At 38.0% G+C, this 14,969-nt stretch overlaps 1 long non-coding RNA gene across 1 annotated transcript in view; it reads right to left on the bottom strand.

Annotated features, from left to right (window-relative positions):
- Positions 1-292: 292 nt before the first annotated feature.
- Positions 293-14,969, bottom strand: part of LOC126036431 (uncharacterized) — a 74,607-nt gene continuing 59,930 nt past the window's right edge. The window contains exons 3-4 of the long non-coding RNA XR_007505151.1: positions 7,506-7,653; positions 293-3,767 (exon numbers count right to left, since the gene is read on the bottom strand). This is a non-coding gene — a long non-coding RNA (uncharacterized LOC126036431). The remainder of the gene's footprint in view (positions 3,768-7,505; positions 7,654-14,969) is intronic.

The raw sequence follows: 14,969 nt of genomic DNA, 5'->3' as shown, positions 1-14,969 counted from the left end.
TGGTGTAGGAAAAACAGAGCTTATAATTTTTTTTATTAGTGTGGTGGGAAATGAAGAAGAATGCCAAGAATCAATTGAAGAATTGTATTAATTGAAGATATTCAATAAAAAAAAAAAAAAAAAAAAGAAAAGAACTAACATCTACTTTTTATTTTTTCTGCTGCTCTTTAGGATATCTGATTTGATTGGCACCCATTGATGGCAACACGATTGACACAAAACCCCACTCCAGCAGCACAGTCAATTCCAATGCATTTAGATATCTATGATTTCTTGCTTTTCCAAGAATAATCAGACCAAAGATTGAATTCCAAATGTTGCATGCTGAAATTTAGAAGCTGAGATGAGCATTGTCCTTGAGTGGTAGGCACTGGAGTCCACACATTGACATGCAAAGCCAGTTACACCAGCCTGCTTCTTTTAAATAAAATCAATACAATGTAATATTGACAGTTTCTAAGTATACTCTTCTACAGTTGCTGTTAGAAGACAAAAATGTAACGATCTAACTGGTGTGAGATGTGGTTAAATTGCAGTTCTGTACTGTTTAAAGAACCTTGTTCACCAATCTTAAGACTGGTGAAGCCTGCAATTTTTTTTAATATGAATAGGCAGATTCAAGTCTTACCTTCTTAATGTTTAGGCTGAAAAAGCGCTGTTTTTCTGAGCATTTTGCTATGCAAAATACACAGGAGCATTTATTTCCATGATATTAGGTAATTCAGTATCAGATTTATTTGTAATTCCAAGTGGAATGGTGACGTTTGAGCTGAATGCAACTGTGAGACTCAAGATTAGTGCTGTGTTGGGCTTATTGTTTCCTGCATGCTCTAAAGCAATCAAACAATTCTGCAAATGTTCTTCAAAGAATACATCCAGAATACTACCTCATTAAACATGTCCTTGGCTTTTGTTCCATTTCCTACTTCAAATTGCTGCTTTTAGTTGTGAAATGACCTCTTGTAGCAGTGAAATTTTATTAACTCTTCAATCCACTGGCACAGAGATGAAAACAACAGTGATCAGGGAAATGAAAAATGAGTGGTTTGGGACTGACTCACGTGGCAGAATGGCACAAAATGGAAGTAAGTTCTACAGCTACATGATGGCATGTTGCTTGATATTGGTGGTATTGCCTTCATCCTCCTAGTAGGCTGATGATCAGTGCTGTAGACCCATACCTGTCTGTCTTCTGGCTTTCTGTTAAATAAAGCAGGACTAATTTTGCCCTCAAATACTCTTACTGTATGCATACACTTAAGATCCAACTTTTGCGGTCTTTGCCTTTTTGCTTTCTGTTGCACAATATCCATTTCAAATCTTGAGCGAGATTCACTTATCCCATGAATTATTCCTAAGCAAGCAGGGTTAAATGAGCTCCCATGAAAGATGCTCTGAAGAGGCAGTATATATCAGAGTCACAGTTCAGTCCTTGATTTCTCTCTTCAAAAGTGGAAGGAAGACTCAGCAGCCCCTTAGCCAGCACAGTTTACTCCTTGCTCAGCACTGTGTTGGCATTAGCTCGAGCATTTAGAGGTCAGGGAAACGCCTCGGAGTTAATGGGAAGCAGGATGGTCGTCCACGGGCAGATTTTCCTCTTTTCCTGACTGTGACCTGCAGTTTGTCTGATATCCTCGACAGTCACTCGCATCGAAATGGAGCTGGACCTGCAGCTAAACGCACCTTGCTCAGTGCGCCAACCATTAATTCCACTCATTAATTTAGGTGTAAGAAAGCAAGGCTGTCAGGCCTGATACGCACCGAAAGTCCACGCTGCTTCATTTCTCTCTGAAATGAATGCTGAGCAGAAATTAGCTCTGCCCCGGCTGCAAAGAAGCGATGCCAAATGCACCTTGTATTCCACCATTGCCACCAGGCAGGTTTGAACACTGTTTCCAAAATAGTTGTGATACACAGAAATAAATACACAGCTCTCAAAGCCATTTACGTGACAGTGATGAGCATGTTGTGGTCATATATTGTGTGCTTCCAAATGTTTAAAAAAACCCCTTTATTTAAAAGTAAGTAGTGCTGTCCTATTTTTAATTCTTCTATTGCTACAGGATGGTGCTGCACAGAACTTTAGACTTTACCCGTAACCATAATACCCAGATTAAAATAGATCAAGATCAAAAAGAGGAGCCTTTTCATCAGCTCAACTTCCTGAAAGGCCTAGAAATGGGATTTTAAAAGAATTTAGAGATTTTAAGTAGGACTCTAACCAAAGAGAAGTATTTAAGCAATACGAGCTGTTTATTTTAGTAGAAAATTGGGAAAAACATATACATTAAATAAATCAAAAGTTATGTTGTATTGGTGGAAAAAGTGTTCTGAATAGCCAGCAGGACATGGCATGAAAAATGATCAGGGGCTGTGTTACACACACACACACACACACACACACACAGAGCTAATCTCACAGCTTAGTTTTATAATCTTTGTTTCATGCAATTTCAACAAAGATTTTGTCTCCAGAAGATCTGCAGGATTTCTGAAAAGCTAAACTCTATAATCATAAAATTAATGTAAAAAAGCAATAAAAATACAAGTGACTTGAAACTGGTTTAAGGTTTTTTTTCATTGAATTTTACATTTTGTTTAATATAAAGCTAAAATTTTATTGCTGACCATAAGAAACAGAGGGATAAAGGAGGAAGTTTTGAAAAAACAGTAATTTCGTAGAGAAGATGAAGATAGATAGTTCTCTGAGAAACCTTTAAAGAATGAAATATACATAGCCACATTTCATAGAAACAAATTGGTTTTTAATTTTAAGTTATAATTTATAAATATTATAAAATAGGAAAATCATGCTTTAGGTACTGATCATAGCTTTTTTCTGTTGATTTCTATTTCAAAATTCTCACTGGCTGTAAATCACCATGTTTCTGAAGTTTATATATGTTTAGAATGAAACAATGTCCTTAACTTATTTGTCCATTAGGGCCCATGGTGCTGAAAGCAAGCAAGCAAGCAAGTAAGCAAATAGGAATTTAACAGAAGAGCTGCATTTCCAGTACACGGTGCATTAGGTGAATAATGAAAGGGCCTAAGTAAAAGTTACTGTTAAATCCTAAGCAAGCAAATAAATAAATATTTTGGTGCAGTGGTTGTACGTGCATCTCAAGGGTATTTTGAACCTTTTTCATCTTCCATTTAGTTTAACTCTGTGTCAGCTCAGTAGACTTGCTCCTAGTTGAAGAACCCAGTCAAGTACTCAGACCTGCATGGGTTAATGCATATCTCTGAAGATGCACATAAATTAGCAGTCTCTGAGCACTCTCCAGGTTCTCCCTGCGTGGCTCTGACTTCAGGATTCAAGAACTGTACTCCAGCATGAAGAAACACACACCTTGCAATTTTGCATGCACGACAAACAGTGCATGTGCTAAATGTGCCTTATTCGATTTGTTCAAAAGCTGGGGATGATCGATGAATCCTTGAAGAAAAATTAGAAGTAAACAGAGAATCAGATTTTTACTTATTTTACACTCTTGTGGTGCCTCCTCTCAGGGATTTTTTTTATGCTACGTGCTGTCCAAAAGCAGAACTCTCCTGGGTCCCAAAGCAGTGCAAACTGCACATCTCACTATACAGTTTGTCAATAATTAATGTCTTCAGAATATTCCGTGATGCAGATAAAGACCAAGTTTTCTTTTTGCTGCTAACATATTTTGTTTCCAAAAAATTAAGAACTGTAGATGTATTTCCCAGTATTCGGTAATCCATCTTAAGTGCTTTTACGCAATGCAGCTAAGATACCTCATCTGTAAACCAAAGCAAAACAAAACAAACAAAACAAAACAAAGTTAGCATTAACTCTTTATTACAAGATAAATACCATAAAGTAAACTGCTTCTCTCCACAGAAGTCAAACAAAATGATCCATGACTAAGGTGTTGTCTTTCTGCACTGACTTTCCACTTCAGATATTAAGAAAACCAAAGAAAAAAGAATTGGTTTTAAGATGTGGAAAACATTTTCTGATGGTGGTGATAATCACATTAACATTTTCATAGGTATTCATTTATATAGATACTTAACAAAAAGACACACAAAAGAGGGTGGGAGTGAACTATGTTTTCATTCATGTTTTTTAAAAAAAAGCAAAAAAAAAAAGAGAATTCAGAATGCCAAACTTTGACCCTGGTGTCATCCATTAAATTCTCCAGTTAATTTTTTATTCAGAAATTAATTTCATTCAAATGTGTTTCAGCAATGGGAACTGTCTCCATGAAATTATATAGTAGCTTTTGCTGAACTAATAGCCTCTTTCACAGCCATGGTGGAACATCATGCAATTTTCAGCACAGATCAAGAATGTTGTTTTGCGTTTTCTTAATGCCTCTTTAACAAGAGGTAGCCAGTGGCCAGGAGTGCAGGCAGCACACCTCGTAGCCTTAAGGGGTTGTTTCTCTCTGGATGCTGCTCCAGGGAGGAGGGATACCTCAATATTAGTGGAACCTTCTTAATGACATATCTGGTATTGCCCGCTGAAGGTTCAAGGGGATAATTGTTGTTCTCGCCAAGTCCGGTTAAAATCGAGTTCTTCTGGGAGCTGCACTGAGACTACTTCCTAATACCCATCAATCCCACAGGAAAAGAAGGCAAGAGGAGCATTCCTCTAACCCAGATAGTGAGAGTGAAATCAGTACCTGTTCTCTCTTGACCTTCCATCATTTCACACCACATTGATAGTCCCAAAATTTACCTTTTCTAACTTCCTACTAAGATCTGGAAGCAAAGAGCTCCACTTCCCTACTAGCAGGATTTTAATGGAAAATGTTTTTCCTTCCCACCTTACACAGCTGCGATGCAGGTTTATCCCATCCTAAGCATCTGGCACTATTTTTCTCTAGCAGGGAAAGAAAATGAAGTGCACAACCCCCAAACTGGATGACTGTTTCAGTAGCTTTACACAGCTCCAGTGAAGAGCAGACAACAGGTGGATGGTGTAGGATTTGTCTTGGTATCAGCCAGTCGGTATCAATTAGGTGGCACACGTATTTCTTCTTTATAGATTGTTCCGCTGCAAAACATGTCGTCCCTGGTTCCCCGTATCACAGGAGTATGGAAAGGCTGCACTGCTGCAAACAGCGTGAGCTGCCTGCAACCTACAAGCCACAGCACCGTTTTACACATCGTGGTGCTTTTTTAAAAAGAAAGCCTCTGAATAGCGGGAAGTCACAGTTAAACATGTTACAGAGAGCTATCTTTTACTTGTCACATTACAACTGGTGGTTAGTTTTATTAAACTGTGATTGCAAACATCTGCCTGTGGAAGCTCCATCTGAAATGCTTGTCTCATTTCATAGACTGCATTGCTCCAGGTATTCATCAGCTCCATTTGCAGCAGACTTGACTTTTGGAAGGACTCATGTCCATAACTGTTCTTGATTTATTCAGGTTTTTGACACAGTTTATAATTTTTAAATTTTTACACTTGCAGTGTAAAAGCTTGAAAACAGAATTAAGCCAAAACTTTTAAGTTTATCTTGATGCCAGGAGTCACAAACTTTGTGTGGTTTTCACCTGAAACAACAAATCAATGAAGTTGGGTATCTGCAAATGTCAGTGAGTCCAGCCTAACCTCCTTGCTCATTACAGAACATAAAATCAGCTAGGGCCAGATCAGTTTTGTGTTTAATTCTATGGCAAACTGACAACAATTTTCCTTGGTTTTTCGCTTTCTAACACCTGTCTTCTGTAAAATCACAGTTCCCATCCTTACGCAGTGTGTACTTGCTAACATCATTTAAACCAGGCTATGGAAAGTAAGCATTTACTTCCCAGCAGTTGTTAAAATGCCATTACAGATTGTATTTAAATTTGTACATTAAATAAAGAGTAATTATGTTCATGTGAGACAATGATGATGATGATGGTGGTGATTAGATCAAGCAGCAGATGTGTGAACATAAATGCCTGCCACCTTATTTTAGACATCAGATGAGTTAAATGGAAGTTTAAGTATCTTTTGGGGATCATTTTGTTAACTCAATATAAATAATTCTTTAGATTTTATTCTCCGTTTGAAGATAGAGTAAATTATAGTCAACTGTTCTTCAAAGTGTTGATATCACGGCAGCACTGACGTCATTACTTCAGAGGCAACTAACTGAGAAACACGTTATGTAAGATGTCTTTTAAAATGCATAAGCAGGAGAACAGTTTAAAATTCGGTGCCTCTCACCAAACCTTGTAGGTACTTTCCGTGCCTGTTCTCAACAGTCTACTGCAGCACAGCCAAGGGTCTCCTTCACATCTTTTAATACTTAAAGGGGTCTCATAAGAAAGATGGGGACAGACTTTTTATTAGGGCCTGCAATGATAGAACAAGAGATAATGTTTTTAAACTAAAAGGAGGTAGATTCAGACTAGACATAAGGATGAATTTTTTTTTACAATGAAGGTGGTGAAACACTGGAGCAGGTTACCCAGGGAGGTGGTCGGTGCCCCATCCCTGGAAACATTCAAGGTCAGGTTGGACGGGGCTCTGAGCAACCTGATCTAGTCGCAGATGTCCCCGCTCGTTGCAGAGGGATAGTTGGACTAGATGAGCTTTAAAGGTCCCTTCCAACCCAAACTATGATCTGTAGCCTTTTGGGCTTTCTCACCTTTGCCCATCTCATGAGATCTTCAGGGAAACATCTGCTGGACCGCTCATGACAAAAACCAGCGGTGGAGTCAGAATTACCTCCCACCTGTTCTTTGCTATGTTTTCTTTGGTAGCTCAACGGGAGTATAGGAAACACAGGCTGACATTGCACCTTCACCTCACGGAGCTTTATCCCTTCCTCCAGCCTCTCAGGAGGTGGCCTAACCACCAGATGCCCCAGGGTGGGAGACCCCCTCGGTCCACAGCGTCTGTGTTCTGATTAAAATAGTTCAGATTTGCTGAGCCGGGAAGGGAGCGGCCGTGGTTCGGGCGGTGGATGAGAAAGTGGGGAGGGCTTAGGCAATGAAATCTACGTCAGACATGAGGTCATACCTCAGCTGCTGTGACTCCTTCGTGTGAAACACTCAAGTGTGAGGAGGGGAGAGGAGGGAGGAGGCGGGTATCACAGGGGTCTCTCAAGACGTGGTGCAGGAAGACAATTTGCATCGCTCAGTGCCACCAGTTTTGCTAGGCATGGCTGAAGGTCAGGCTTTGCATCCCGGGACCCAAAACCACGTTGGAGGTGTGGAGTGATAGGATGGCTGCATCACAGTGCGTGTTAGAGCAAGAGCTGGTGCCTGTTGCTTCAACAAAAGAACACAAAGGAAATTGTGGAAAATGGCAGGAATGGGCTCCCCAACAGAGCGTGTAGGTCTTCGTCACCCGCTGTCCTCTGCCACGAACCTTCCTCAACAGTTTGGCTGCGATCATACGGAGAGAAAGCAGTGTTTCCACCCGGGCTGTGATGGATGGCCCTAGCTGGAAGGAGCTACACCAGCTATAATGTATTATAAAATCATTTTTAATTTATTAGAAGAAGAAAAGATCAAGGACTGTTTCCACTAACCTTAACCACTTTATTGGTATTAAATCATATTAAGTTGCTGTTATTTTCTTGTATTTGGCATTTTCTTCTGGATGTTTATTCTGATTCACCTTGGCCTCCTGCCAAATGTGCATCAAGTGTCGAGAGTCAGTTCTAAACTCCATTTCCCCTATAAAAAATGAAGAGAGATAATTATATTTAAGAGCACTGTACAGAAAAAAAGTAACTGTAATTTACTCCTATAGGCAGGTATAGAGAAAAACAATAGCTTTAAACAGACATATCATGGGAGATGCTTGAAAGACCATGTACACATCCTGCTTTCATACAGCTTGAAAAAAACACCAGCGAGTGTGCAGATTACCGAAGCATGAAGCGTCGCACAGTGAAGCATTTTAAATCTGATGCCGCAGAAGACAACGTGCCCAATATGGGGCGGGAAGACAGCTCAGGGAGACCAGTACCCTGCAAGCTCTGAGTCTGAGAGACAAATTTTTATACATTTGCTTACCCTAATATTTATTTTCAGACTAACACAGATAACACGTTCATGTCACATAACTGTGAAGCCTTGTGTCAGAGGGAGGTAAATCAAGAAAAACTGCACTGAACTTAGACAAAGTCACAGCTGCAAGAAGAGCAGTGTGAGTGCTCTTATAGATACCAATATCATTAATTACTTCACTGAGCTTCTTCTAGGGGCGATGCTGGGTCTTGCAGTCTGCAGGTGATGTATTGACGCTTTCGAAGTTAATCAGTGAGTTGAATATGTTCTGCAAGCTTTATAATTCACTGTATTTTAGACTTACTATGGTAAAATAGTACAACTTGGGCTAGTATTCAGAATATATTCCGAAAACATGCAGATAAAGCAATTAGCCACTTTAGAGTTCACTTATTGGTGACAGTGTCCATACTAATTAAACTGATTAAGAACACATGCAGTTTCGTAAGATGGCCAGGTCAGGACTAAATTTTTCTTATGAGTACAGTAAATAGGTCACACAGTTAAACATCATAAATACTAATTAATTAATATGTTCTACAAATCCAATGGAAATGAGGAGAATTGGCTGATTTTAAAATTAGACTGGTTATGAATGGTCTGAGATGGTTTTAGATCCCTAATTCTAGGCAACTAAATTCAAACACTTTGTCCTATCACTTTTAAGAAATCATATTATGTGCAAATTAACTAAAATTTCCTATATCCTAATTGACTGAGTCACATCCTTATCCTTTTGCAAGGAATCCTTCTGTAAATACAGTCAGCCAAATTAAAAATATAACAAAGCACTTACTCAGAAATTTTTTTCCTATAACCGTTCCTATAAAATGTAGCTTTAGTATAATAAAACTATCTGTTGAAAAAAGAAAAAAAAAAATTGCTTGTGAAGTTCAAAATTGCTTTTCTTACTGAAATTCTGTGTATTCCATGACCGAAAAGAGAACGTGAACACAAAGGAAATTTTGGGGAAAAAAATTGTAAGAAAAAACTTTCAATATAAACTAAAATTGCACATAAATTACTTTTAAGCACTGAGAAAAGGAAAAATAACATTTTACCAGCAGTGATCTGATAGTAAATTCAGATACATTGAGTCCTTTTGAAACTTCTTGAAAGACAGAAAACTGGCTTTTGGGTTTTTATTTTACATGAAAGTTACTTGGATATCCTTTTTTACCAAATTTTGTAGGGTGTTATTTGCATTATACAGTGAAACTGATCTAGGCTATGCATATTTGGGGTTTCTAAGACCATTACAAGATATTTAAAATGTGCCTCCAGTAAGTACTAACATCTTCTAAAGAAACAAACTTCAACTTTTACATAAATACAGGGAGAATTTGGCAAAATCTTAAAGGTATAATGTCACCAGAAGTAAGAACGCAAAATTTCACCTCTTATGAACTTAGAGGTAGTGAAGGACTTGCAGTGTCTTTCACAGCTGGAAAAGAAAAAAACTGGAGCAACCTAACAAACACATTTGTGAAGCAGATATCCTGCCCCGATCTGTTTTGAGTAGCACTGGTTACAGCTGTAATTAGCTCCTTCTTTTCTAAGACATGCTTAGTCAGTCAGAACAATTCATTCCTTTCCAGGTTTGTCTATGATTATCCTCTGCAATAGTCAACCATGTAGCTATCAGATTAGCACGTGCAAAATGTGTATGGCACCCTTCACTTCAGTACCCTTATGTCAAAGATGTACTTTGGACAAGCATCTCAGAATTTTTAACAGTGAAAACAATTGCTTCAATCAACCTTTGGTTGGTTTTGGATGCCCTGGAAACCTCTTTCAGCCCCTGCAAGTCCATAGTCTGGCCCCTGCACATCAGCTGCAATGTGTTGACCTCTTCGTGGGTTCATCCCAATATTCACCCAAAATGTTTTTGGATGCTCATCTGAGCCAAATAGAATCTATAAATCTTTTTATGATTTACCTATTGCTAGCAGTCTAGTTTGTGTCCAGTGCTAATAATGGCAACTCAATTTATGGTAGCATCTTGTGACTTATGTTTCTAGTCAATGATGTCAACAGCAGAGCAATGATCAACAAAATCATCTTTAGACTGCTTCCAGTTTTGAAAAGGGATCACTGACTCTGTCTAGCAGAGTCAGTAACATCATCCCACAAACAAAATGTAAGCTGAAAATCACTGTTTTACATATTTCCTTGTTAATATGAGATTTTATACTTGTTCTAGATCTGCAACTGTATAATTGCAACTAACAAGCCAAGTTTTTAAATTCTTTGATGTTTTTGTGCCATGTAAATGCTACAGATGTGCATACAAACAGCATCTAAATACTACAGATGTGCATACTAACAACATCTGGACTCTGGTAAACAAATTTGTTTTTTTCTCTTGCTTTTTGAACAGATTATACCAGCTGAGGTCTTTTAAAACATTTTATCTAATGGGATGTTATCAAACAAAATAATAAGCGCCACTTACCAAAATTTTTGTTTATTAACTATATTTTTCAGTGAATAACAAAAGCTCACACTGAACTTTGTCTGTAGGATATATTTGAGTAAAACTTTCCTAAGTTGCTCTAACACAGTTGATAAGAGTGAGAAATTCCACTATTTACAAGATATTATTGCTCAGCCACCCTGCTGGCTGGCACACTGAAGAAACAAGCAGTAAAAATATTTTGATGAGGAGACAACCATAGACCACGCAATTTCTTTCTATAATTATTATTTTCTGAACTTTGTTCACACCACTAATAGAAAACGAAGGTTTATCACCCACTTCTTTATCTTTGTTGCTCCCACTGCCCTACCTCACTTTTAGACAATACAATTTACAGTATTCTATGTACAAGTAGCTGAACTTTGCCCCATTCCTGCATTTGAATTGTAATCCTTAAAACTGCTCCATACTTAGGCATGCCTATCTGTGGAAATATGTTGCAAGTAAGGGTGTCACCTTACTTAATCTTTAAGGTATTTATTTGACTTTTTAATGTAATCTCAGTATGTTATTTCAATAAAGCATTCTCTCTCGCTCTCTTTTTTTTTTTTTTTTTTTTTTTTTTTTATGGGTACTAAAACAATTGAATTGCAATAGAATGGCTGCTGGATATTCGATGCAGGTCATGGAAACTGTTTTGAAGCCAGTGGCCCTGCATTGCTGGAGTGTTGTAGCTCCCTGAAAGGAAAGTTGTCCAGTTTAGTCAAATCTGCCCAGGGCCATGCTGAGCACATACCTTCCCTGGGCACTGCACAAGGACGGCACGATGCTCCAGACTGAGAGTAGCTGGTAAAGCAAAGACGGGTAAAGGGAGATGTGCAAATTCAGTTTGAGGCTAAATTAAGTTTGAGGTTAACATGTAGTTAGTAGTTGATAGTACTGTAGTTAGTATCTGATGTGCATGGCTGTGATGTTCACAATTGCACTCTGAAACTGGATTTTGAACTCCACAATGCTTTCCTGCATGTGCAGTCTCAGATGGAGAGAAGACGCAAAGAGGAACAGTGAGAAGATTGCTTTGTCATGAATGTCGATATGCCTGTTTTCAGGAATTTGGCTTCAAATTTCGTATAAATTCCATAATATGTTATCTTGTCTTAAAATATGTTTCATTTTCAGAAAGTATTTTTGAGACATCTATTTTAAATTTTAGTTTGTAACATATTTCACTCCTCCCTTAATCTGCTGACTGCTTTTTGATGGGTTTCCTGTCTGCATTTCAATCTACTGTTGAAATTGCATGCTGTTGCCTACAAACTATCATTTACTGTCATTGTGCAAACACACTAAAGCTATCTGATTTCAGGATGCATAAACATAGCTGATAAAATCAACCCTTCTTGCAGCTGAACTTGCTAAACAATTAAGAATTTTTAGACAAACATTGCTGAACATAAAAACATATATCTGCAGGGCGTGCAAAAGTATACTGGGCAATTCATAGATGCCGTAGAAGATTTTAAAATATCCCAGCTCAGCTACAAGAAAGAAACAATTCCACAAAATACTAATGCATTGGAACTGCACACGCTATACCAAATAATGAAAAGCTACATGCACCTACTAAAGTGAAAACAAAACTGAGAAAGCACGATATCATCATAGCCACTTGTTGGGAAGTTGCTGCCAGTTTAGTTAACAGCCTCTGCCTCATTCAGCTGTCTTCCCCCCAACCTGACAGTAATCTTAAAAGCACGAGATCTGTACTCTTGTTTAACCAGAATCCCAAATCCGCTGGAGCCAAAAGACACATTTTCTCACACTAGATGCAAAAACACCTGGAAGCAAATCCTCCAAGGGTTGATGATCACCCTGACCAACCTAGTTCTGGCCATTTCTGAATGTTAAAAATGATGTCTGCATGCAGAGCAAGCAAATCCAAAACGACATTTGTGCTCAGAGGATTAATCTGCATTTTATGCAGTCTGAACAAACTCCAGTAAGGGACCTTACTGAAGTGGCAAGTAAGACAAATTATCATTTTCCCTGGCTAGATCACTCACAGGTTGTAATATTGCTTACCTGCAACAGGTATAGCGTTCTTCCCTGCAGTGCCCCAAAAAGACACACTCCTCTCTAACTGTAAAAATCAAATAAATCGCTCAGAGCTTCTTCCTTCTGGCTAAATTCTGGTCAATCAGCATAAATGAGGGAAATATCCCAACACTATTACCAGGCTGCTCCTACAGCCAGTCACACTGGATCATCAGAGGTCAGTTAGTGAAACTACTTGTCTGTGAAACTTTTGCTATTGTACAAAATATTTACATGCTAATAATATTTACATGCTAATACCAGAGTGACCAGCATGGTCCAAAGGGGGTCCATCCGATTCCTACCTCCTTGTGTTATGGGGAAGACAGAGACATCTGTTTTGACCAGGCCTTTATTTTGTGGGTTTTTTATAGGCATTTTCGCTGACATTTCTGTACAACTACAACAACGCAGAAATATTTTGTGATGGTTTACAGTGGTAGCCTACAAAGCCTGACCTGAAAAAGGAGAAAGGTATTGCAAAAAGGATTTTCTGCACCATTGTTTGGATAGAAATTTGGCACCAATACCAAAGCTGGAATCTTGAAAAATATTGTTTTTCTAACACTGAAGATGCCACGCAGTTAAGTTAGCTGCAGAATAACACTTATCTAGTCTGAGGGACACCCGTCTTTCCCTCCTTTCTCTGCTAAAAATGAAAATTATTGTCACTCAGATTGGTGCCATTAGCACAAGGCTCCTTTTGACCTCATAGACTAAGTAAATGCTAACCCAGACAGCAATAAGAGCAACTAAATCCCAACCCCCCCCCCGCCAAATTCAAAGCTTCATTTTTGTTTGTACATAGACACACACCTGAACAAGAAGTGTGTAAGCAATTCCCTCTCACCCTAAAGTATGATGATCAAAATCAGGCAACAGGAGACCAAAACCTGTGTGTCTCTTCTAGCTGAGGAACAGGTACCTGCAGAAGCAGCTGTTTAACAAGCAATTGTTGTTGTTTGTGCAGAGATGACCAATTATAATGTGTTGAGAATGGGATAGAAAATGAGAAAAAAACCACAGAAATAATTTATTTCTTCCTATTATCCTTTTAAAAAAAAAAAAAAAATAAATTTGCTGTTATTCTGAAAGCCAGTAAGAAGTTACTCCATCCATTTCAAGGGATGTTTTCTGTATAATTTTCAGAGCTGCCACACTCTGATCCTTATTTTTTAATGTACAGTGATGGGCTGGTCTCAGCTAAGGCTTACTGATTGTTTCAGGACTTCTCCGATTTTAGTGAATCAACTGACAGATTCAAGTAACACACTTAATATTAAAACAGAAAACTTTCTTTCTCCTGCGATCAGAATATAGGTAACATTAGCCTTGTACTTTAGACATTAGCTTAAATACTAATGTGTCTGGAAAATGCAATATACTTGGAGGACATCTGGTGTATTAAATCAAACTCTTTTGTCATTTAAATCTATGAATGCTGAGAAACCTATGCTAGGATTTGGCTTACTGTGTTGTTTATTAAGATGTTAGGGGAAGATAAATATTGTGCTGGAAATTACTGCTAGCTAAGAAACTCTTCCTTTATTGCATAGATTTGTTTGCACAGAATTAATTTGATTTAACTTTTCAAGGTGCTTTTCTAAACCTTAAAAATGCACAACCTTTGTCAAGGCAATGGTAACATAATCAAGAGTAACAGTAAGAAAAACAATGGCTTATAAAGAATTGAATTTTCATTTTGTGTCTAAATTCCACCACATACACATGATTTGCAACTCAGTCATATCAGTCCAACATATCAACTGCACAGAAAACACAAATGCACCAAGAAAATGCATGGATTTGTAAATATAAATAGGCAATTACATTACTAATCCACTGGATCATGTAACATTCTTAATCAAATCATTCAGCATGAGAACAAAAAATAGTAAAGAACCTGTAGCACCTTTCAAGAAAAGATAAAAATTACAGCATGAACCAGTTTAATACCCTTTAAAATGGATATTCTTAGCAATTCAGGCTTGATGCTGTTGAATCACTTTCCTGTATTACAAACTCCATGAGGAACTGCAAAGTTTTATCTTTCCTGGTATGTTCACCATTCAGTACTATTTACACTCAACAGAGGAACCTAACGAAAGCATTGAAATAGCACAAATATATTACCATGAGCAACTATCATATGCTCCCATAAACTTTATGTTTTATCTTTTGAAAAGCTTCTGCTATTTAATAAGATTTAGCCTCTTACTTTTAATCTCATATTGCAGGAGCAAGAAAAGACCTAGTCCTGCTCTGGCATGTTGCAGTGTTGTCATGGATACACAAGGATGGTCCATCATTTCCACCAGTAAATAAACAAGATTCTCAAAGAGTGCTCGGTGGGATTTACTGGCTCTGTAGTATTGTTAGCTGTACAAGGCTTTAAATAAGCAAATGGTTTGTAGTTTTAGAATAATATGCAGGGTTGTGTGGGGACACACATATGTGATATATCTTA

This window comes from Accipiter gentilis, chromosome Z (genome assembly GCF_929443795.1).
Source record: "Accipiter gentilis chromosome Z, bAccGen1.1, whole genome shotgun sequence".
Lineage (NCBI taxonomy): Eukaryota > Metazoa > Chordata > Aves > Accipitriformes > Accipitridae > Astur > Astur gentilis.
Note: the sequence above shows the minus strand (reverse complement) of the source record. Positions and strands in the feature narration are given on the sequence as shown.